The 23,713-nt window shown below is 46.3% G+C and overlaps 1 protein-coding gene across 3 annotated transcripts in view; it reads right to left on the bottom strand.

The window, feature by feature from the left end:
- Positions 1-23,160, bottom strand: part of LOC124005706 (focal adhesion kinase 1-like) — a 36,301-nt gene extending 13,141 nt beyond the window's left edge. Inside the window, exon 1 of one of the 3 annotated variants that reach the window (XM_046315188.1) lies at positions 22,979-23,160. The gene's annotated coding sequence lies outside the window, so the exon portion shown is untranslated. Of the gene's footprint in view, positions 1-5,784; positions 5,919-16,050; positions 16,082-22,978 lie in introns of those variants that run through there. The other 2 variants (XM_046315189.1, XM_046315190.1) reach the window with 2 other exon arrangements.
- Positions 23,161-23,713: the final 553 nt, after the last annotated feature.

Genomic DNA, 23,713 nt, shown 5'->3' with positions numbered 1-23,713 from the left:
TTACACAGTAGAGTCTGTCCACGAGGTTACCCAGTAGAGTATGTCCACAAGGTTACACAGTAGAATATGTCCACTAGGTTACCCAGTAGAATATGTCACAGGTTACACAGTAGAATATGTCCACGAGGTTACCAGTAGAATATGTCCACGAGGTTACACAGTAGAGTATGTCTTCCAGGTTACAGTATGTCCACTAACACACTTTTCTTCTTGGTTTCTTCCCTTCCCAAGGTTACACTGACAGGTCCATGGGATTTCTTCTTGGTTTCTTCCAGGCACAAACACACTTCTTCTTGCCCACACATTCCCCTCTCTCTCTCTCTCTCTCTCTCTCTCTCTCTCTCTCTCTCTCTCTCTCTCTCTCTCTCTCTCTCTCTCTCTCTCTCTCTCTCTCTCTCTCTCTCTCTCTCTCTCTCTCTCTCTCTCTCTCTCTCTCTCTCTCTCTCTCTCTCTCTCTCTCTCTCTCTCTCTCTCTCTCTCTCTCTCTCTCTCTCTCTCTCCCCCATACACACACATACAAAGTGAACAACACATTCACGTCTTTCCTGTCCAGTCACGTCACATCCTGGTTATCACAATGCGTCCTGTCCGCTCAGGAGCCACAGTGAGTCATCACTCCTGTCTCCTCACACGGCACAGAGCTCTTCCTGGCTGAGAAGTGGAGAAGCCTGTGCTGTGATCAACATGTCACTGCTGTTTCATGGTAGAGCTCTTCCTGGACTGAACTGAGGGGGGCGAGGCCAGAGTCCTCTCTGCAACACAACATAGCTCCTCTCTCTTCCTGAGCTGAGGGGAAGGCGAGGCAAGCCCAGAAGCCTGTCTATATTCACAACAGAGTCCTCCAGCTCCACAACACAACACAGTCCTGTGAATAATGTGAATGCTGTGAACACAGTCAGGCTGCGAGCCTAACTCCACCGTGGCTGCTGTTACCCAGGCAAGACAGAATGGAGTTCAGTTCCACAGGAAGAGAGAGGCAGGCTGTGATTGGCTTGGTGACAGACGGAGTTGAGTAAACAAGGCGTGCTTAGTGGGAGCCCTGCCAACATGGTGGATTGGATGACAGGAGGGCCGGCCTGGGAGGAGTCAACATGGTTGATAGGAGGATAGGAGGGCCGGCCTGGGAGGAGTCAAAATGGTTGATAGGAGGATAGGAGGGCCGGCCTAGGAGGAGTCAAAATGGTTGATAGGAGGATAGGAGGGCCGGCCTGGGAGGAGTCAACATGGTTGATAGGAGGATAGGAGGGCCGGCCTGGGAGGACAACAACATGGTTGATAGGAGGACAGTAGGGCCGGCCTGGGAGGACAACAACATGGTTGATAGGAGGATAGGAGGGCCGGCCTGGGAGGACAACAACATGGTTGATAGGAGGATAGGAGGCCGGCCTGGGAGGACAACAACATGGTTGATAGGAGGATAGGAGGGCCGGCCTGGGAGGAGTCAACATGGTTGATAGGAGGATAGGAGGGCTGGCCTAGGAGGAGTCAACATGGTTGATAGGAGGATAGGAGGGCCGGCCTGGGAGGAGTCAACATGGTTGATAGGAGGATAGGAGGGCCGGCCTGGGAGGAGTCAACATGGTTGATAGGAGGATAGGAGGGCCGGCCTGGGAGGAGGAGTCAACAACATGGTTGATAGGAGGATAGGAGGGCCGGCCTGGGAGGAGTCAACATGGTTGATAGGAGGATAGGAGGTCCAGCCTGGGAGGAGTCAACATGGTTGATAGGAGGATAGGAGGGCCGGCCTGGGAGGAGTCAACATGGTTGATAGGAGGACAGGAGGGCCGGCCTGGGAGGAGTCAACATGGTTGATAGGAGGACAGTAGGGCCGGCCTGGGAGGAGTCAACATGGTTGATAGGAGGACAGTAGGGCCGGCCTGGGAGGACAACAACATGGTTGATAGGAGCATAGGAGGACCGGCCTGGGAGGAGTCAACATGGTTGATAGGAGGACAGTAGGGCCGGCCTGGGAGGACAACAACATGGTTGATAGGAGGATAGGAGGGCCGGCCTGGGAGGACAACAACATGGTTGATAGGGGGATAGTAGGGCAACAACACACAAACCTTTTGTGAATGTGAGGAAAGATTGTCAGTTATACTGACAAGATAGTCAAGCGACCGCTCTAACAATGGAATTTTTATTTATGAATATATATATATATAAAGATATTTTTTTCTTCTAACAATGGAAATACATGTCCTCAAAGACAGATCAAAGACCAGATCAGGTAGAACCATTTAGATGGAAGATACACATGTGAACAATAGGGCATAGAGATCGTTAGAGGACTCATCTTTGTATCTGTGCCATTAAAATGTCTGTGACAGCCTCAATGGTGCTGCCCATACTATCTCCATTTTAAAGTAGTACATTTTCTTATTTTTCATTGGCTGATTTCTCCCAACTCATAGGAATCCCCACCCAGTTGACTACTTTAAAATGGTGGAAGCCCTCAACGACAACGCTAAAACGGGTTATATCCATGATGACTCCTCTATCCATCTCTATGACAACAGGCACAACTCCGATGTAAAGTAATTTTTTTCAAAGATGACAAAAAGCCACGTGAGTCCACATATCAGTGCATTCATTCGTATCAACCTAACCATTACAAAATGTAGTAGTCAGTCTGTCAGTAGTCAGCCAGTCAGTAGTCAGCCAGTCAGTTAGTCAGTCAGTCAGTCAGTAGTCAGCCAGTCAGTAGTCAGCCAGTAGTCTGTCAGTCATCAGTCAGTCGTCAGCCAGTCAGTAGTCAGTCAGTCAGCCAGTAGTCAGTCAGTCAGTTGTCCATCAGTAGTCAGTCAGTCAGTCCTCAGCCAGTCAGTCAGTAGTAAGCCAGTCAGTAGTCAGTCAGTCAGTAGTCTGTCAGTCATCAGTCAGTAGTCAGCCAGTCAGTAGTCAGTCAGTCAGCCAGTAGTCAGTCAGTCAGTTGTCTGTCAGTAGTCAGTCAGTCAGTCCTCAGCCAGTCAGTCAGTAGTCAGTCAGTCAGTCAGTCAGTAGTCAGTCAGTCAGTAGTCAGTCAGTAGTCAGTCAGTCAGTAGTCAGTCAGTCAGTCAGTCAGCCAATCAATCAGTAGTAGTAGTCAGTCAGTAGTCCGTCCAGTCAGTCAGTCAGTCAGTCCTCAGCCAGTCAGCCAGTAGTCAGCCAGTCAGTAGTCAGTCAGTCAGTCAGTATTCAGTCAGTCAGTTGTCCGTCAGTAGTCAGTCAGTCAGTCAGTCAGTCCTCAGCCAGTCAGTCAGTAGTCAGCCAGTCAGTAGTCAGTCAGTCAGTAGTCAGTCAGTCAGTCAGTTCAGTCAGTAGTCAGTCAGTTAGTAGTCAGTCAGTCAGTCTCAGTCCAGTCAGTCAGTAGTCAGTCAGTAGTCAGTCAGTCAGTTGTCCGTCAGTAGTCAGTCAGTCAGTCAGTCAGTCAGTCAGTCAGTCAGTAAGTCAGTCAGTAGTAGTCAGTCAGTTAGTCAGTCAGTTTGTCAGTAGTCAGCCAGTCAGTCAGTCAGTCAGTAGTCCAGTCAGTCAGTGGTCAGTCAGTTAGTAGTCAGTCAGTAGTGAGTCAGTCCAGTCAGTCAGTAGTCAGCCAGTCAGTCAGTCAGTAGTCAGTCAGTCAGCCAGTCAGTCAGTCAGTCAGTCAGTCAGTCAGTAGTCAGTCAGTCAGTCAGTAGTCAGCCAGGCAGCAGAGCAGGCACAAGGACAGTGATGAGGGGGAAGTATAGCCTAGCCTATCTGCTGACTCTGCTAGTTTACGGATTGACCTACAGTCACCTCTAACTGAGATACTCTCTCCCGCACGCACGCACACACGCACACAACCAAGAATCCTTTCATAGAAGACAAAGTTATACCTGCTGGGAAACGTTTATGAGATCAGCCGACTTGACAAAATGCCTCATCATACTGACAAAGCTCCTTGAGTGAACCTACTGTATGGAAGAATGACAAATGACTTCATGTTAAACATCTTTAAGGTATAACACTCTTAAATAGACCTACTAAATAAACCTTTTGTCAACATTATCAGGAACTTTCTAGCATGTATGTCTACTGCTTGCCTCAGCCAATTCCCCTACTATAGTTTCTGAAAGACCTGTTACCAGGTTAGGCTAATCATTATAGGACACAGACGGACACACACATCCCTTGTAGTGACTGAGAGGCTGGAGGGCCAGTAGACTAGGAGATGAGAGAGATGGTTAACAGGGGTGATACAGGAGAGGACAGAGATGTAATGTTGTCCCCACAGACTCCCAAATAACACTCTGATTGTAAGACTGACATATATGTCTCAATTACTGTACATGAACTTGATACAACTCACTCTGGGTTACCCCATGAATAATATCAGCCTGATAATAACAGGCTGCTAATAGGATAATAAGAGTCTAGTTGTTATCCCTCAGGGTTAAACATGACAACGTTGTTTCCTCGTTATTTCAACTCAATCCAACATCAATCAAAATACTTGTTTATTCGATGTTGACATCAGGTCATTGCCGTGGGATGTTTAGTTATCAAATGAATTCTTAATTTCCTTGTAGTATGGACAAAGCTTGGTATATAAGCTTAGATAATATAATCAATAGAGTAGCCCACTGTCTGTCTAGCTCGTGGGAGTATTGACCTCATTACTCTAGTTGTACTGTAGTCTCATCCTAATCAATAGAGTAGCCCACTGTCTGTCTAGCTCGTGGGAGTATTGACCTCATTACTCTGGTTGTACTGTAGTCTCATCCTAATCAATAGAGTAGCCCACTGTCTGTCTAGCTCGTGGGAGTATTGACCTCATTACTCTAGTTGTACTGTAGTCTCATCCTAATCAATAGAGTAGCCCACTGTCTGTCTAGCTCGTGGGAGTATTGACCTCATTACTCTAGTTGTACTGTAGTCTCATCCTAATCAATAGAGTAGCCCACTGTCTGTCTAGCTCGTGGGAGTATTGACCTCATTACTCTGGTTGTACTGTAGTCTCATCCTAATCAATAGAGTAGCCCACTGTCTGTCTAGCTCGTGGGAGTATTGACCTCATTACTCTAGTTGTACTGTAGTCTCATCCTAATCAATAGAGTAGCCCACTGTCTGTCTAGCTCGTGGGAGTATTGACCTCATTACTCTGGTTGTACTGTAGTCTCATCCTAATCAATAGAGTAGCCCACTGTCTGTCTAGCTCAGAGGGATATTGACCTCATTACTCTAGTTGTACTGTAGTCTCATCCTAATCAATAGAGTAGCCCACTGTCTGTCTAGCTCGTGGGAGTATTGACCTCAATTACTCTGGTTGTACTGTAGTCTCATCCTAATCAATAGAGTAGCCCACTGTCTGTCTAGCTCGTGGGAGTATTGACCTCAATTACTCTGGTTGTACTGTAGTCTCATCCTAATCAATAGAGTAGCCCACTGTCTGTCTATCTCGTGAGGGCCCATTCAGCAGCCAGGCCAGTATTGACCTCATTACTCTGGTTGTAGTAGTCTCATCCTAATCAATAGAGTAGCCCACTGTCTGTCTCTCGTGGGAGTATTGACCTCATTACTCTAGTTGTACTGTAGTCTCATCCTAAAGAGATTGTGTAACAGTGTCTCGTGGCTCAGAGGGATTGACTGTGGGACTGCAGTCTTCTCTCTAGGTTAGTTATTGACAGTAGTCTGAGCCCACATTGGCCAGCAACGCTGCTATAACAACACGTGTCAATTCAATGAAAGTCAAACAGCACTTCATCAGCACTACTGAGCAACCATACATTTCCGTTCCACTGTTTCGCTGCGGTGAAGAAAAACATGGCCTTTTTCCCAACTCACAGAGGGCCCATTCAGCAGCTAGGCCAGGCTATCTCCAGTGAGGGCCCATTCAGCAGCCAGGCCAGGCTATCTCCAGGGAGGGCCCATTCAGCAGCCAGGCCAGGCTATCTCCAGGGAGGGCCCATTCAGCAGCTAGGCCAGGCTATCTCAAGGGAGGGCCCATTCAGCAGCTAGGCCAGGCTATCTCAAGGGAGGGCCCATTCAGCAGCCAGGCCAGGCTATCTCCAGGGAGGGCCCATTCAGCAGCCAGGCCAGGCTATCTCCAGGGAGGGCCCATTCAGCAGCCAGGCCAGGCTATCTCAAGGGAGGGCCCATTCAGCAGCTAGGCCAGGCTATCTCCAGGGAGGGCCCATTCAGCAGCTAGGCCAGGCTATCTCCAGGGAGGGCCCATTCAGCAGCCAGGCCAGGCTATCTCCAGGGAGGGCCCATTCAGCAGCTAGGCCAGGCTATCTCAAGGGAGGGCCCATTCAGCAGCTAGGCCAGGCTATCTCAAGGGAGGGCCCATTCAGCAGCTAGGCCAGGCTATCTCCAGGGAGGGCCCATTCAGCAGCTAGGCCAGGCTATCTCCAGGGAGGGCCCATCCATTAGGCCAGGCGATGTAACGCAACTTTCTGTGAATGTGAACAATAATGAAAACAAAAGTCAAATACTAAAGTATGCAAAGGAAATAGGAACTAGATTTGGAGGCATGTGAGTACATTTTCTACTGAGAGGAAGTGTTCAATTCAAACAAGCATGGTGCAAAGCAGAGGGACAACCTGCAACTGGACACCTGCACAGTTATCTTAAGGTACACACACACACACACACACACACACACACACACACACACACACACACACACACACACACACACACACACACACACACACACACACACACACACACACACACACACACACACACACACACACACACACACACACACACACACACACACACACACACGTCAATATTTCTAAGAAGGTAATGAATGCATGGTCTCAAAACCTTGGTTAGAGAACATAGACATGTATAACAGGACTGTTAATTCTAGTCCTGAAGAGAAAGGACCTCACCCAACTGCTTGCTGTGCAGCCGATGGATTCATTTCATTGGTCTACTCTCACTAGGGGGAATCAGGTCTGGTATCCACTCCTGCCTGAACATATAGACTATTTGATGTATTCCTTATTTTACCAGGTAAGTTGACTGAGAACACATTTTCAAACACAGCAACAACCTGGGGAATAATTACAGGGATGAATGAGCCAATTGGAAGCTGGGGATGATTAGGTGGCCATGATGGTATGAGGGCCAGATGGGGAATTTAGCAAAGACACCAAGGTTAAGACACATACTCATACAATAAGTGCTATGGGATCTTTAGTGACCACAGAGAGTCAGGACTAGGGTTGCACATTTTGGGGAATATTCAGAGGTGGAAACTTTCCATGGGAATTAATGGGACTATATGGGAATTAATGGGGATGAACGGAAATATATGCAAATTAATATGAATTCCATTTAAATGTAAATGTTTTTTGCATTGGATATATTTACCATATCATATGGAGACAGAAACATAAACCTTTTACCTCATCATAAGTACACATACTGTAATTGTAAATGATTAAATCCTTCCAATAGAAATTTAAAAAACAATTTAGTTACGAATTGAACTTTAATTAAATGAGTTGACTCTTCACATGGGATGATTTCACTGAACAACAAAAGAAAGGGAATATCTAATGATCCCCAATGATCCATTGCATCTCCCAAAAATGTTCTCAACATACATCTGTAAAATGATAGTCTAGAAACTAAAGCTTTGGTTATCTTCCTCTCAGGCTTCCATGTCTTCTCTCTGGACCTCCTGAACATTAGACTTTGAGGCCTCATGTTCACTGTCCCTTTCCAACCTTGTTGAGCATGGCTCGTTGTCAGTCTCAAAAAGCCTCAAATTTGCCTGGATGGCCACCAATTTTTCAACCCTTGTATTAATCAGCCTGTTGTGTGCTTTGGTGTGTGTGTTCCCTACCAAGAACCAGATGCGCTCTGAGACGGCTGATGTTGGTGTGATTTGGAGGATGATGGAGGCAACAGAGGAAAGAGCCTCAGATCCACATAGTCCCTTCCACCAGGTGGGTGATGAGATATGTTGGCAAGACTGCCATATTGTATCTCCATCTCCATGTATCTCCATCTCTTCACGCTTTTTGATGCATTTCAGAACTGCAGTTTCCTCTGCTTGGAGCAACAGTGAAGTGGGCGGGGCAGTACGTATTTCTTCTCTTACATCTGCAAGCAGAGTCTGAACATGAGACAGGATGGCATTGTCTCCCTCAATCCGTGCAATGGCTACTGCCATAGGTTTCAGGAGTTTCAGGCTGCTTTACCACTCTCTCCCAAAATCCCGGAGGATCCTCTTGATGGGACTGTCCATATCGGCAGACTGGGATATGGCCATTTCTTGGAGAGACTCCTTCCCCTCCAGGAAACTGTCAAACATGATGACAACACCACCCCAACGGGTGCTGCTGGGCAGCTTCAATGTTGTGCACTTATTCTTCTCACTTTGCTTGGTGAGGTAGATTGCTGCTATAACTTGATGACCCTTCACATACCTAACCATTTCCTTGGCTCACTTCTGCCTTCAGCTCATCTGCAATGTAGAGACCGGTGTGTCTGTGCTCTTGTAGAATACTGGTTGAGGGGTGGAGATGATGTAGTTAATTATTTCTTGCCCATGAACATTTGACCACACATCAGAGATGATTGCAATACAGTCAGCTTTCTCTATGATTTGCTTGACCTTCACTTTAACTCTGCATCTAGAAAATAAGTAGATAAAGCATGTCTGGTTGGAGGGGTGTATGCTGGGCGAAGAACATTCAGAAATCTCTTCCAATACACATTGCCTGTGAGCATCAGAGATGAACCAGTTGCATACAGCTCGAACAAGACATTCATCAGCATTTCTCTGACTACGTTCCTCCATTGAGTCAAAAATTATAGGAGGACTGTGAGCGGTTGATATCGATAAGGTGTCTGATTCATAATTTCCACCTCGAATAGAAGTAGAGGGACTTTTGTCAGAGGTTGCTTGTTGTGAGCGCAGAGGGAACTTTTTGCACTTCGTCGTGTATGGATCTGTTGTGGCGGTATGCAAATTGGGAGTGGGTCTGGGTGTCTGGAAAGATGGAGTTAATGTGGGCCATAACCTTCCTCTCAATGCACATCATTATTAAAGAAGTAAGTGCTACAGGGCGGTAGTCATTGTGGCGTGAAGCCTAAGAGTTCTTGGGAACAGGAATGATGGCGGTCAGTTTAAAATATGTGGGGATGACACACTAGGACAAGGAGAGGGTGTGATCGCCATGATAAAAGCATATATCATATTTCAGATTAATACTAAAGAGGCATTTTCTATTGAACTGCCATTGTCCTCAATGTACAGCTGCTGAAACTCCAGTGGCCGCCCACTGCTTAGAGGGGGTTGAGAACGGAGCAGAAGACACATTTCCGTTGTTCGCTGTAACACATGGACAATAACATATACAATAATAATACTACTACGACTACTACTACTAATAATAATATGGACAATAAAGTTATATTCCAGGTTGAGGTCTGGCCTTTTGCGTCATGCTCCTTGTTTGGACTACAAGGCCCTGTAGCGACACAGTAGCCTATATTTCCCCCTACAGACTCCATCTACCCTCCATAGTTCCCCAGGTGGTCTCTGTAAGCTGTGGCACTAGAGGGAGGGAGATGACGGAGAGACAGCCTGGTGCGTGGGGCTGCCACAGGCAGGGGTGACCTACAGGAGGCCTGGTGCGTGGAGGAGGCACCGGATGGACCGGGCTGTGGGGGAGCACTGGAGCTCTGGTGCGCAGCCTTGGCACCACTCCTCCAGGCTGGGTGACCACTTTAGCCCGGACCGCAGGCTTAGGACGCACTGCACCCTCCCAGCACCCTGGAGACACAGCACGCAGCACCGGCGCAGGATACCCTGGGCCAAAACGGCGTACCGGAGACCAAACACGCTGGGCCGGCACAATACGCACTGGCTGGATGTCTACTCTCGCATGGCACTTGCAGGGGACTGGCCTATAGCGCACCGGGCTATGAGCACATACTGGCGACACCGTGCGCTTGAACGCATAACATGGTGCCTGACCAGTACTGCGCTTCCCCTGGTAAACACGAGGAGTGGGCTCAGGTCTCCAACCTGACTCCGACACTCCCCGTGTGCCCCCACTCAAAAATGTTTTGGGGTTGCCTCTCGTGCCTGCCGTGCTGCCACCTCGTATCGCCACCGCTCAGCTCTCGCTGCCTCCCGGTTCTTCCTTGGGGCGGCGATATTCCCCAGCCTGTGCGTCCCTTACCATCTAAAATCTCCTCCCATGTTCATGAGTCCAGAGAACACTGCTTATCGATACCACGCTGCTTGGTCCTTGGTTGGTGGGTGTTTCTGTAACGGTTTTCGTAGGTGGAAGAAGGTGAGGACCAAAGCGCAGCGTGGTGAGTGTTCATGATATGTAATATATTATAAGTGTTCATGATTATTTAATAGAACAGAACACTGAATGACAAAAACAACGAGACCGAAATGAAAACGAAACAGTTCTGATAGGTGAACAGACACTAAACAGAAATTAAACACCCACAACCAAAATGAGGAAACCAGACTACCTAAGTATGATTCTCAATCAGAGACAACGAACGACACCTGCCTCTGATTGAGAACCATACTAGGCCAAATACATAGAAATATAAAAAGAACATAGACTACCCACCCCAACTCACGCCCTGAACAACCTAATACAAAGACATAAAAAGGAACTAAGGTCAGAACGTGACAGTGTCCTTTAATGCTGTTGCATCTCACATGTTTCATTGACCAGAACATTCCTCCAGCTGAAAACTAAGCCTTATCTTTTAAATGGCTTTGAAATCTCTTGCTTTGACCAAGAAATGTTAACAAAATACCACAGATCAGTGTGACTGATTGGGGGTGAGGTGTGTGTGTGTGTGTGTGTGTGTGTGTGTGTGTGTGTGTGTGTGTGTGTGTGTGTGTGTGTGTGTGTGTGTGTGTGTGTGTGTGTGTGTGTGTGTGTGTGTGTGTGTGTGTGTGTGTGTGTGTGTGTGTGTGTGTGTGTGTGTGTGTGTGTGTGTGTGTGTGTGTGGACAAGTGAGTCACAGTACAAAATCTGATTTGATCCATTTGGCCCCAACGGCATTACCATGAACCAAGGGCTCAAACAAAACCCCTCCTTCTACAGTACAGTAGAACTGATCACATCATGTCCAGTACATGGAGCACCATACCTTCACCATCACCATCCTTTACTGTGGAGTTAGTGCTCAGGGTACAACACCTGCTGCCTCTGCAGCCTGTATGGTCACGTCCCAAACAGCACCCGATTCCCTACATACTGCACCTATGAGCCCTGGTCAAAAGTACTGCACTCTATAGGGAATAGGGTGACAATTAGAACGCATCCAGTATCTATCCTATAGCCTGTAGGGACTGAAGCGGATTCCCACTGACTCTCTCCCTCAGTCCCACGGCTCTGCTCTACACTCCTACATTCTCATTACGACCTGCTACTGCTGGAGCTACTTCCTCCCTGGATTAAAGCTTCCTTTCCTCTCATCCTCTGCCTACTGTACCAGCTCACACTATCCAGCCCCCCCAAAAACTACATCAAGGCTTTGCCTGGGTTTAATATATGCTGCGTTTACACTAACCCTTGAGGATGCATTTAGAAGGAGAGCCAGAGCCTCTAAATAGATGAAGACAGAAGGGAAGACTTCCCCAGTGTTATTCTGTTCTGGCTTTTCTAAAGCACCCGGACTCATGATAGATACTGGTATCCAGGGAGAGAGTAAAGCCCCAGGACTCATGATAGATACTGGTATCCAGGGAGAGAGTAAAGCACCAGGACTCATGATAGATACTGGTATCCAGGGAGAGTAAAGCACCAGGACTCATGATAGATACTGGTATCCAGGGAGAGAGTAAAGCACCAGGATCATGATAGATACTGGTATCCAGGGAGAGAGTAAAGCACCAGGACTCATGATAGATACTGGTATCCAGGGAGAGAGTAAAGCACCAGGACTCATGATAGATACTGGTATCCAGGGAGAGAGTAAAGCACCAGGACTCATGATAGATACTGGTATCCAGGGAGAGAGTAAAGCACCAGGACTCATGATAGATACTGGTATCCAGGGAGAGAGTAAAGCACTAAGACTCATGATAGATACTGGTATCCAGGGAGAGAGTAAAGCACCAGGACTCATGATAGATACTGGTATCCAGGGAGAGAGTAAAGCACCAGGACTCATGATAGATACTGGTATCCAGGGAGAGAGTAAAGCACCAGGACTCATGATAGATACTGGTATCCAGGGAGAGAGTAAAGCACCAGGACTCATGATAGATACTGGTATCCAGGGAGTAAAGCACCAGGAGTAAACTGCACCAGGACTCATGATAGATACTGGTATCCAGGGAGAGAGTAAAGCACTAAGACTCATGATAGATACTGGTATCCAGGGAGAGAGTAAAGCACCAGGACTCATGATAGATACTGGTATCCAGGGAGAGAGTAAAGCACCAGGATTCATGATAGATACTGGTATCCAGGGAGAGAGTAAAGCACCAGGACTCATGATAGATACTGGTATCCAGGGAGAGAGTAAAGCACCAGGACTCATGATAGATACTGGTATCCAGGGAGAGAGTAAAGCACCAGGACTCATGATAGATACTGGTATCCAGGGAGAGAGTAAAGCACCAGGACTCATGATAGATACTGGTATCCAGGGAGAGAGTAAAGCACCAGGACTCATGATAGATACTGGTATCCAGGGAGAGAGTAAAGCACCAGGACTCATGATAGATACTGGTATCCAGGGAGAGAGTAAAGCACCAGGACTCATGATAGATACTGGTATCCAGGGAGAGAGTAAAGCACCAGGACTCATGATAGATACTGGTATCCAGGGAGAGAGTAAAGCACCAGGACTCATGATAGATACTGGTATCCAGGGAGAGAGTAAAGCACCAGGACTCATGATAGATACTGGTATCCAGGGAGAAGCAGGACTCAAAGCACCAGGACTCATGATAGATACTGGTATCCAGGGAGAGAGTAAAGCACCAGGACTCATGATAGATACTGGTATCCAGGGAGAGAGTAAAGCACCAGGACTCATGATAGATACTGGTATCCAGGGAGAGAGAGAGAAGCACCAGGACTAAAGCACCAGGACTCATGATAGATACTGGTATCCAGGGAGAGAGTAAAGCACCAGGACTCATGATAGATACTGGTATCCAGGGAGAGAGTAAAGCACCAGGACTCATGATAGATACTGGTATCCAGGGAGAGAGTAAAGCACCAGGACTCATGATAGATACTGGTATCCAGGGAGAGAGTAAAGCACCAGGACTCATGATAGATACTGGTATCCAGGGAGAGAGTAAAGCACCAGGACTCATGATAGATACTGGTATCCAGGGAGAGAGTAAAGCACCAGGACTCATGATAGATACTGGTATCCAGGGAGAGAGTAAAGCACCAGGACTCATGATAGATACTGGTATCCAGGGAGAGAGTAAAGCACCAGGACTCATGATAGATACTGGTATCCAGGGAGAGAGTAAAGCACCAGGACTAAAGCACCAGGACTCATGATAGATACTGGTATCCAGGGAGAGAGTAAAGCACCAGGACTCATGATAGATACTGGTATCCAGGGAGAGAGTAAAGCACCAGGATTCATGATAGATACTGGTATCCAGGGAGAGAGTAGGGATAGATACTGGTATCCAGTAAAGCACCAGGACTCATGATAGATACTGGTATCCAGGGAGAGAGTAAAGCACCAGGACTCATGATAGATACTGGTATCCAGGGAGAGAGTAAAGCACCAGGACTCATGATAGATACTGGTATCCAGGGAGAGAGTAAAGCACCAGGACTCATGATAGATACTGGTATCCAGGGAGAGAGTAAAGCACCAGGACTCATGATAGATACTGGTATCCAGGGAGAGAGTAAAGCACCAGGACTCATGATAGATACTGGTATCCAGGGAGAGAGTAAAGCACCAGGACTCATGATAGATACTGGTATCCAGGGAGAGAGTAAAGCACCAGGACTCATGATAGATACTGGTATCCAGGGAGAGTAAAGCACCAGGACTCATGATAGATACTGGTATCCAGGGAGAGAGTAAAGCACCAGGACTCATGATAGATACTGGTATCCAGGGAGAGAGTAAAGCACCAGGACTCATGATAGATACTGGTATCCAGGAGAGAGTAAAGCACCAGGACTCATGATAGATACTGGTATCCAGGGAGAGAGTAAAGCACCAGGACTCATGATAGATACTGGTATCAGGGAGAGAGTAAAGCACCAGGACTCATGATAGATACTGGTATCAGGGAGAGAGTAAAGCACCAGGACTCATGATAGATACTGGTATCCAGGGAGAGAGTAAAGCACTAGGACTCATGATAGATACTGGTATCCAGGGAGAGAGTAAAGCACCAGGACTCATGATAGATACTGGTATCCAGGGAGAGAGTAAAGCACCAGGACTCATGATAGATACTGGTATCCAGGGAGAGAGTAAAGCACCAGGACTCATGATAGATACTGGTATCCAGGGAGAGAGTAAAGCACCAGGACTCATGATAGATACTGGTATCCAGGGAGAGAGTAAAGCACCAGGATTCATGATAGATACTGGTATCCAGGGAGAGAGTAAAGCACCAGGACTCATGATAGATACTGGTATCCAGGGAGAGAGTAAAGCACCAGGACTCATGATAGATACTGGTATCCAGGGAGAGAGTAAAGCACCAGGACTCATGATAGATACTGGTATCCAGGGAGAGAGTAAAGCACCAGGACTCATGATAGATACTGGTATCCAGGGAGAGAGTAAAGCACCAGGACTCATGATAGATACTGGTATCCAGGGAGAGAGTAAAGCACCAGGACTCATGATAGATACTGGTATCCAGGGAGAGAGTAAAGCACCACTACTACTACTAGTTATGTTTCTACTGCTGCTAGTTCCATTTCTACTACTACTAGTTCTGTTTCTACTACTACTAGTTCTGTTTCTACTACTACTAGTTCTGTTTCTACTGCTGCTAGTTCCATTTCTACTACTACTAGTTCTGTTTCTACTATTACTAGTTCTGTTTCTACTACTACTAGTTCTGTTTCTCCTACTACTAGTTCTGCTGCTACTACTAGTTCTGTTTCTACTGCCAGTTCTGTTTGTACTACTACTAGTTCTGTTTCTACTACTATCCTAGTTCTGTTCTCACTGAACACTAATCACAGCCCTGCCCGACTACTAATCAGTTCTGTTTCTACTGGGATTCACCCCTCTGTTCTGTTTCTATGTTCAGGTTCTGTTTCTACTGCTGATAGTTCTGTTTCTACTGTAAGTCAGTGCTCTGCTGCTACTGCTGTGCAGTTCCTGGGCAGTTCTCGCTCTACCTGGCCAGTTATTCAACAGCTTCCCCTTGTCACAAGAACACTAATCACAGCCCTGCCCGACACTTAATCAGTTCAAGACTAATGGAATTCACCCCTCTGCTCCGTAATATGTTCAGGGGACAGACAGACAGCAGTCCTCCTGTAAGTCAGTGCTCAGCAGTAGTCAGCGTTTCCCAGCTCCGGTTCTCCAGTACCCCCACCAGCACACATTTCTGACTTAAATGTAAAACATAATCATTCAACTCCTTTAGGGCCTGATGATTAGTTGAATCAGGTGTGCTTGTCCAGGGCTACAATAAAAATGAGGACTGGAGTTGGGAAACCCTGTGTTAGATGCTGTACTGATTACTTAATAACCACCGTGGCTTGGTTTGTTGTGGTGATCAGATGACAGAAGAATACCTTTGTCTCTATGGCAACCTACGGTACAGTGCTACTGTACACATTGGGGCATTTCCATTCAGCGCACCTGACGTCTTGGCATGTTATAGTAGGAGAGGCAGCAATAATACCTGCATAAAGCAGGGCATGGCAAATCACATTCATCTCTAACTATAGCAGAGTTCTGGGAATTAGCATTCAGTCAGTGTAGCCTTAAATCACATTCATATTCATCACATATCCAAACACAGCCATCATCAACAGAAAGACCTCTAAAAAACACTGAGATGAACACTGGTTAAAAGGCTCTACCTAGAAGCACCTAGTGTGCATAACATATCTGCTGTGTGTACACAGTACATACTTGGGAGTGGAGGGTGTTGAGCATAAACACAGGCGCCCGGGCCCAGCATAGGGGATGCAGCCACTCCTCTCCATGATGGCCGCAGCAGCGCCTGCCTTTCTATCCCACCACCAGACCCTGCAGCCTGAACCAGCCCCAGGCTCCCTGACCCTGTCCCCTTCCACAACCGCATAGAGGCCAGGCCAGGCTGCTGCTTCTTCCTCTGCCCCTGAGGACCCCGGCACAGCCCCTCTCCGCTCCTCACAGCCCCTACCGCTGCCCCCCTCGGACCCGTTCACACAGCCCTGCCTCAGGGGAGAGAACTGTGGGGTGAGGAGGAGAAGACGTCAAGGGAGCAACTCAGTGGAATCCTCAAGAGGTTTTAATCCTAACATCCACCTTGCCTGACAGACAGGCTGTTTCCGGGTCAGAGGTGTTTGGTGTCACTCCAAGAGGGAGTGAGAGAGAGAGACAGAGATAGAGAGAGAAGAGAGAGAGAGAGAGAGAGAGAGAGAGAGAGAGAGAGAGAGAGAGAGAGAGAGAGAGAGAGAGAGAGAGAGAGAGAGAGAGAGTGAGACAGAGACAGAGAGACAGAAGATCAATATGGGACAGGTCTATGTTGTCAGCTCCTTATCTTCCGATTCCTCTTCAGATCCCCTCAGCGTTTGCTTCCAGCCTCTAAATAAATCCCTCTGCGTGCCTCTGCACAGCCTTGTAAATTAATCAAGCCCGGGAGGCAGCTGACTTGGAAAACAGTGTAGTAGAATACACAGAGGAGGCAAAAAAACAAAACAATCCTTCATTTAATTCATCACTACAACCGTCTGTCTACTCCGATGTGACAGCCTTGTAATCCAGGACAAGCTGCTGCTGCTGCTGCTGCTGCTGTTCAACCCTGCTGCCGGAGTCGGCTGTGTCAGGAGGGAATGTGAGCTGGGTTTGTGTGTGACTCAGAGAGAGAGTAGGGAGAAAGTGAGGGAGGCGGGAGGCAGGGTGGGAGGAAGGGAGGAGAGAGGGAACCTCATTTAGGGAACTACAATCAGCTCTTCTCCTGTTTACAAAATGGACAGCGGCTCTTACATCCAGGGTCATGACTAGCGTTCAGTTCATTAGCAAACAATATCTCTTCTTCCTCCTCCTCTTTCGCCTCCTTACAACAAGGTCTGCCCCTATGCCTCTGGCTATCAATCAAAACATGTCCCTCCCTCTCTCATTTCCTCCCTTCTTCCTCTCCTCCTCTCTCCTTTCCTCCCTTCTTCCTCTCCTCCTCTCTCTTTCCTCCCTTCTTCCTCTCCTCCTCTCTCCTTTCCTCCCGTCTTCCTCTCCCTCTCTCATTTCCTCCCTTCTTCCTCGCCTCCTCTCTCCTTTCCTCCCTTCTTCCTCTCCTCCTCTCTCCTTTCCTCCCTTCTTCCTCTCCTCCTCTCTCCTTTCCCCCTTCTTCCTCTCCTCCTCTCTCCTTTCCTCCCTTCTTCCTCTCCTCCTCTCTCCTTTCCTCCCTTCTTCCTCTCCTCCTCTCTCCTTTCCTCCCTTCTTCCTCTCCTCCTATCTCCTTTCCTCCCTTCTTCCTCTCCTCCTCTCTCCTTTCCTCCCTTCTTCCTCTCCTCCTCTCTCCTTTCCTCCCTTCGTCCTCTTCTCCTCTCCTTTTCTCCCTTCTTCCTCTCCTCCTCTCTCCTTTCCTCCCTTCTTCCTCTCCTCCTCTCTCATTTCCTCCCTTCTTCCTCTCCTCCTCTATCCTTTCCTCCCTTCTTCCTCTCCTCCTCTCTCACTTCCCCCTTCTTCCTCTCCTCCTCTCTCCTTTCCTCCCTTCTTCCTCTCCTCTCTCTCCTTTCCCCCTTCTTCCTCTCCTCCTCTCTCCTTTCCTCCCTTCTTCCTCTCCTCCTCTCTCCTTTCCTCCCTTCTTCCTCTCCTCCTCTCTCCTTTCCTCCCTTCTTCCTCTCCTCCTATCTCCTTTCCTCCCTTCTTCCTCTCCTCCTCTCTCCTTTTCTCCCTTCTTCCTCTCCTCCTCTCTCCTTTCCTCCCTTCTTCCTCTCCTCCTCTCTCCTTTCCTCCCTTCTTCCTCTCCTCCTCTCTCCTTTCCTCCCTTCTTCCTCTCCTCCTCTCTCCTTTCCTCCCTTCTTCCTCTCCTCCTCCTCTCTCCTTTCCTCCCTTCTTCCTCTCCTCCTCTCTCCTGTATGCTTTCCATTTGCAGCATTCCATTTTCCTCCAAGGTGTAGACAGGTGAGGAATATTGATGATGTTACATAAGATGTTTTCAGTGATATGAAAAGTAACTCTGCAATGCTATCACCATCCTAGTGAATGTCTGAGATCAGATATCTGTGGTGTGATGAGGTCACAGCTATCTCGCTGTCTTAGTGGCAATGGAGCTTTTTAATTCCACCAATCACACAACAGAACAGAGGTTCTATGGAATAACGTCATAATGCATGAATTAGGCCTAGACTATTACATACACAAGCATTTCTAAACCTGTTGCAAAACACAATGGTATCATCAAGCTTTGATTATTTAAATCAGCCGGGTGGGTCAAATTCATTCCATGGAGGGCCTAGCATCTCCTAGACAACCAGGTGAGGAGAGTTTCTTACTAATCAGTGATCTTCCTTAGTTCATCAATCATGTACAACGGGGGAGTGAAAAACCCCTGACACTTGGGGAATGAGTTTGACAGATGATTGACCCAGAAAGCGATAGTTTGATGTGTTTAGTCAGTCCACTCAATTGAAGCTCTGTGAACAGACAGACAGCCTGGCTTGTACCCACTGACTACCTCAACAGCTCTACAGGATGGTGCTGTTCTATAGTTCTCATAATCCAGCACAGACCTACATTATTCACTATAGAGAGAGGAGAGGGATCTGGTTGTCACTGGGTTCTTTCACAGTATAGGCCTTCTGTCTATACATCCTTTTAAGAGGAGTATTTGTCCACACGCACCCAGTATAAATTGAATATGTATGATCAATTCCTCTCAAGGGGTGCTATATCAATTCCTCATTTTCAGCAAGCGCATTAACACATTTTAAGGCTTCATCCAAAAAGGCACCCTAGTCCCTTTATAGTACACTACTTTAGATCAGGGCCCATAGGGCTCTGGTCAAAAGTAGTGCACTATATAGGGAATTTGGGACATAGTGTGAGACCAACAAAATGTTTTAATTGCTGCAATTACCACGCCAATTATTCAAGATGTCTGTAAATCTAAAGAAGAACAAATAACAATATTAATTGTGGCTGTGAATCACCCCGACATGAAAACAACAAACCTAATCAAGAGACAAATCTCACTCTACTCATTACACACATCACACACAGGCAGTTCTATGGTCCCTTTAAACATTAAGAAGTGTGTGTGTGTGTGTGTGTGTGTGTGTGTGTGTGTGTGTGTGTGTGTGTGTGTGTGTGTGTGTGTGTGTGTGTGTGTGTGTGTGTGTGTGTGTGTGTGTGTGTGTGTGTGTGTGTGTGTGTGTGTGTGTGTGTGTGTGTGTGTGTGTGTGTGTGTTTTGCAACATGGTTTTCTGGGCCTGTAGCTGAAACAAAGAGAGAGTAGATTGCACCTGCCATGAACAGCGTTCATTATGTAACCAAGCAGTGATTTATCACAGCCAGATCTAGCCTAGCTCTCCACAAACTAAAACCTTCCACTAAGTCACACTGACCTCCAACGCCACGCTGCTGCAGCACTGCATATCTGTCTTTCTGGACACCGATTTGGCAGATGTCTTTTTACACCTTTACACCTTTATTTAATCTTTATTTAACCAGGCAAGTCAGTTAACAACACATTCTTATTTTCAATGACGGCCTAGGAACGGTGGGTTAACTGCCTTGTTCAGGGGTAGAACGACAGATTTTCACCTTGTCAGCTCGGGGGATCAAACTTGCAACCTTACAGTTAACTAGTCCAACGCAATAACGACCTGCCTCTCTCTCGTTGCACTCCACAAGGAGACTGCCTGTTACGCGAATGCAGTAAGCCAAGGTAAATTGCTAACTAGCATTAAACTTATCTTATAAAAAACAATCAATCATAATCACTAGTTAACTACACATGGTTGATGATATTACTAGATATTATCTAGCGTGTCCTGTGTTGCATATAATCTGACTGAGCGTTGGTAGGCAGAAGCATTCATTCAAACAGCACTTTCGGGCGTTTTGCCAGCAGCTCTTCGTTGTGCGTCAAGCATTGCGCTGTTGATGACTTCAAGCATATCAACTCCCAAGATTAGGCTGGTGTAACCGAAGTGAAATGGCTAGCTAGTTAGCGTGCGCTAATAGCGTTTCAAACGTCACTCGCTCTGAGCCTGCTAGTAGTTGTTCCCCTTGCTCTGCATGGGTAACGCTGCTTCGATGATGGCTGTTGTCATTGTGTTGCTGGTTCGAGCTCAGGGAGGAGCAAGGAGAGGGACGGAAGCTATACTGTTATACTGGCAATACTAAAGTGTCTATAAGAACATCCAATAGTCAAAGGTTAATGAAATACAAATGGTATAGAGGGAAATAGTCCTATAATAACTACAACCTAAAACTTCTTACCTGGGAATATTGAAGACTCATGTTAAAAGGAATCACCAGCTTTCATATGTTCTCATGTTCTGAGCAAGGAACTAAAACGTTAGCTTTCTTATATAGCACATATTGCACTTTTACTTTCTTTATTTAAACCAAATTTAACATGCTTCATTATTTACTTGAGGCTAAATAGATTTTATTGATGTATTATATTAAGTTAAAATAAGTGTTAATTCAGTATTGTTGTAATTGTCATTATTACAAATGTAAAAGATTTTTTTTTTATAAATCGGCCGATTAATCGGTATCGGCCTTTTGGTCCTCCAATAATCGGCATCGGCGTTGAAAAATCATAATCGGTGGACCTGTAAAACATACAATGGCAGTGAACATCTGATCATCTCAAATCTAACTGAACGGAAGGCTTGTCTATGCCTGAGATTGGAATTTGTTCAAAACATTGTGACGCAATACATAACAGCTGGATCGCCCTCTGGAGGGGCTGTGTCGACATCAAAAGGAACATTTTCTACACAACAAAATCTCGGCTTACATTTGTCAACAATCTCTGCCTTCATTGATTTGACTACAGTTGATTTGACTACAGTTGATTTGACTACAGATGATTTGACTATTGTTGTCAGGACATGGAAGTGAAAGAAACCCAGGTCTTTGACTGTGTGGTTTCATTCACATCATTTTGCCTACTCTACCACATCTATAGGATTAGTTAGTGTATGGCACATATTGCACTGTGTGTACCCGTATCCTCATGGGCAGAAGCATAGACATCTATTCTCATACCCACATTATAACTGCTGATATTTCTGGTTATTACAAGCCATTAGATGTGACGAGATGACTCATATCAGAAGACGAACCCTGAAGCAGCACATTCTCTGAGGTATACCTCGGTGTCCTGGAATTTATCAGGTAACATTGACAAACAAGGTAGGCTATGGGTTCTTCTGAGGGTTGAACACTGAGTACAACATTCTGTACGGTTCTCCTGCTCTCTATACCCCTGTATGATTCCTCTACAAAAAGATGCCTGGTGTCACTAGTAACATGATGTTCGTGCTACAAACAACTTTTACCTGCCTGTGACGTTTCACATGCAACTGCATGCACGGCCATGACATGAGACAATTCCTGCCCTTATCTCAGGCACACTGACTCACTCTTCTTGAGACAGACACGCGTTCAGTTCTCAGCCAAACAAGCCTACCACTGCTTCTCAAAAACTGTCAGTTGTATTATGGATATAAATATAGCACACGTACCTCCATTTCCGCAGCCCAGGATATTCCAGAACTGCATATTTGTAGGCTATTTACATGTAAGAGTATTTCCAACTGGTGCAAATCACTTCTGTCAGTGCTACTGAGCTGATAACCTGACACCCTCTTACCAACACACCTGGCCCTCCTCCTCCTGGCTTCCAAACTCCTCCCTTCACACACTAGCTTTAACTTGTTACACCAGCAGGCACGGGGGCAACAATGATACCGATCGTGGAAACAAACACATAGATAATTCAGGCATGCAGATCAAATCATGCTGCTTGCCTGCAATCATACGCAGAGTCAACAAATCAATGCAACTCATTGTAAAAAAACAAGAATCATTACAGTTTATGAGCAGTCTCTCCTGTTTGCACTGTAGCAGTAACTGAAGAAAGCTCAATATCTGTGAACCTCTAAACACAATTACGGTTATTATACAGGTTTTGTTGCATCGTAATATAGTTGTTGCCTTGTAATCGCCTATGGAGTTTAGCAGTGTTTTGTTATTAGACAAGTGGAATAAGGAACAGTATGTTCGTCTGGTGTAATTCCATCAGCGTGTCAAATACAGAGGATACTAGGGTCTCCTCTAATCTTCCCCTGTAAGTAACGTTAAACCTCACTCAGGTCATTTAAACAACAGCATGCAGAATGGCTGGGGCTGAGCCGGTTACAGAACTATATCATGCAATGACATACAATGTAGCGAGCTCTCCAAACAACCATGAGAGTTGTTACAATTTGTAACATTGTAACAATGTTGTAATCACTTTTTTGTTTTAAACTAGCATTGTATCATTTCCTTAATGTTGCCACTCGAAATGTAGCCACTCGCTGCAGACTATCTGAATAAGACATGCTGTGTTCCCTGAACCTTGCACCAAGGCGTGAGAGATTCGGACACTGCACCACTGTTTGCAGAAACATGCATATTCATCTGCATAAAGGATATATTCCCCTTTTCGTCATCAAATGAAACCGTGATTCCTCCACCAAAAACGCAAATTAAAGTAGGCTAACTGAATGCTCCGACTCTCACTGCAACCCATTGTCAATGACTGGGGTCTTACTATGCTAACTGGCTAATGTTAAAGTTATTTAATATCCTCCACATCACTCAAAAATGTACAAGGCCACGTTATACTCACGTATATCTTTACTATTGAAGATCCACCTCAACTATTTCCGTTAACCGGTCTCTTATCCTGGAAATATGTGTTCCAATCCCGTAATAACCGTCTGTCTGTGTGTGGTTCCCTCTCCGTTTCTGTTTCTCCACAGCACCGCGCTCTGGCGCCCTACTCTCGGTAACCACTGACACAGCAGCGCTGCATCCTAATAGTTCCAATATGGCTGACGTGTAGTGTCCATGTAGTGACCGTGTAGTGACTGTGTAGTGACCGTGTAGTGACCATGTAGTGACCATGTAGTGACCGTGTAGTGACCATACCCAGTAGAAACGGCCGGGGAGTTCAGTGGACTCACTAACCATCTCAGCTGGCAAAAATAAATAAATCATAACTTGTTCTACTTGTAAATAGCTTTTCACATGACAATTACATCAATGAGAATGACAATACTTCACAAAACCTTATTTTCTTATAAAGTGACTAATACACTTCTCATAAATGTTTCATGAAAATGTCAACATTGATATTACAAATAGCTAAATACATTAGAAATAATATTATTTTTCAATGCAAAAAAAAGCATTGACAACTGAGTTCTGTGGTTAAATAGACTCACATTTACATGTCATTCACACCCACCCACAGACACAGCAAGAGAACTCTGTGTTTCCATTGTCTAACAGACACAGCCCGAAACATTCCTTTCATTAGCTCTCTGCATAATACTACAACACACAGCAAGCCAGGCCCATA

This window comes from Oncorhynchus gorbuscha, linkage group LG19 (genome assembly GCF_021184085.1).
Source record: "Oncorhynchus gorbuscha isolate QuinsamMale2020 ecotype Even-year linkage group LG19, OgorEven_v1.0, whole genome shotgun sequence".
Taxonomy (NCBI): domain Eukaryota; kingdom Metazoa; phylum Chordata; class Actinopteri; order Salmoniformes; family Salmonidae; genus Oncorhynchus; species Oncorhynchus gorbuscha.
This window is presented reverse-complemented; position numbering and strand designations above follow the sequence as displayed.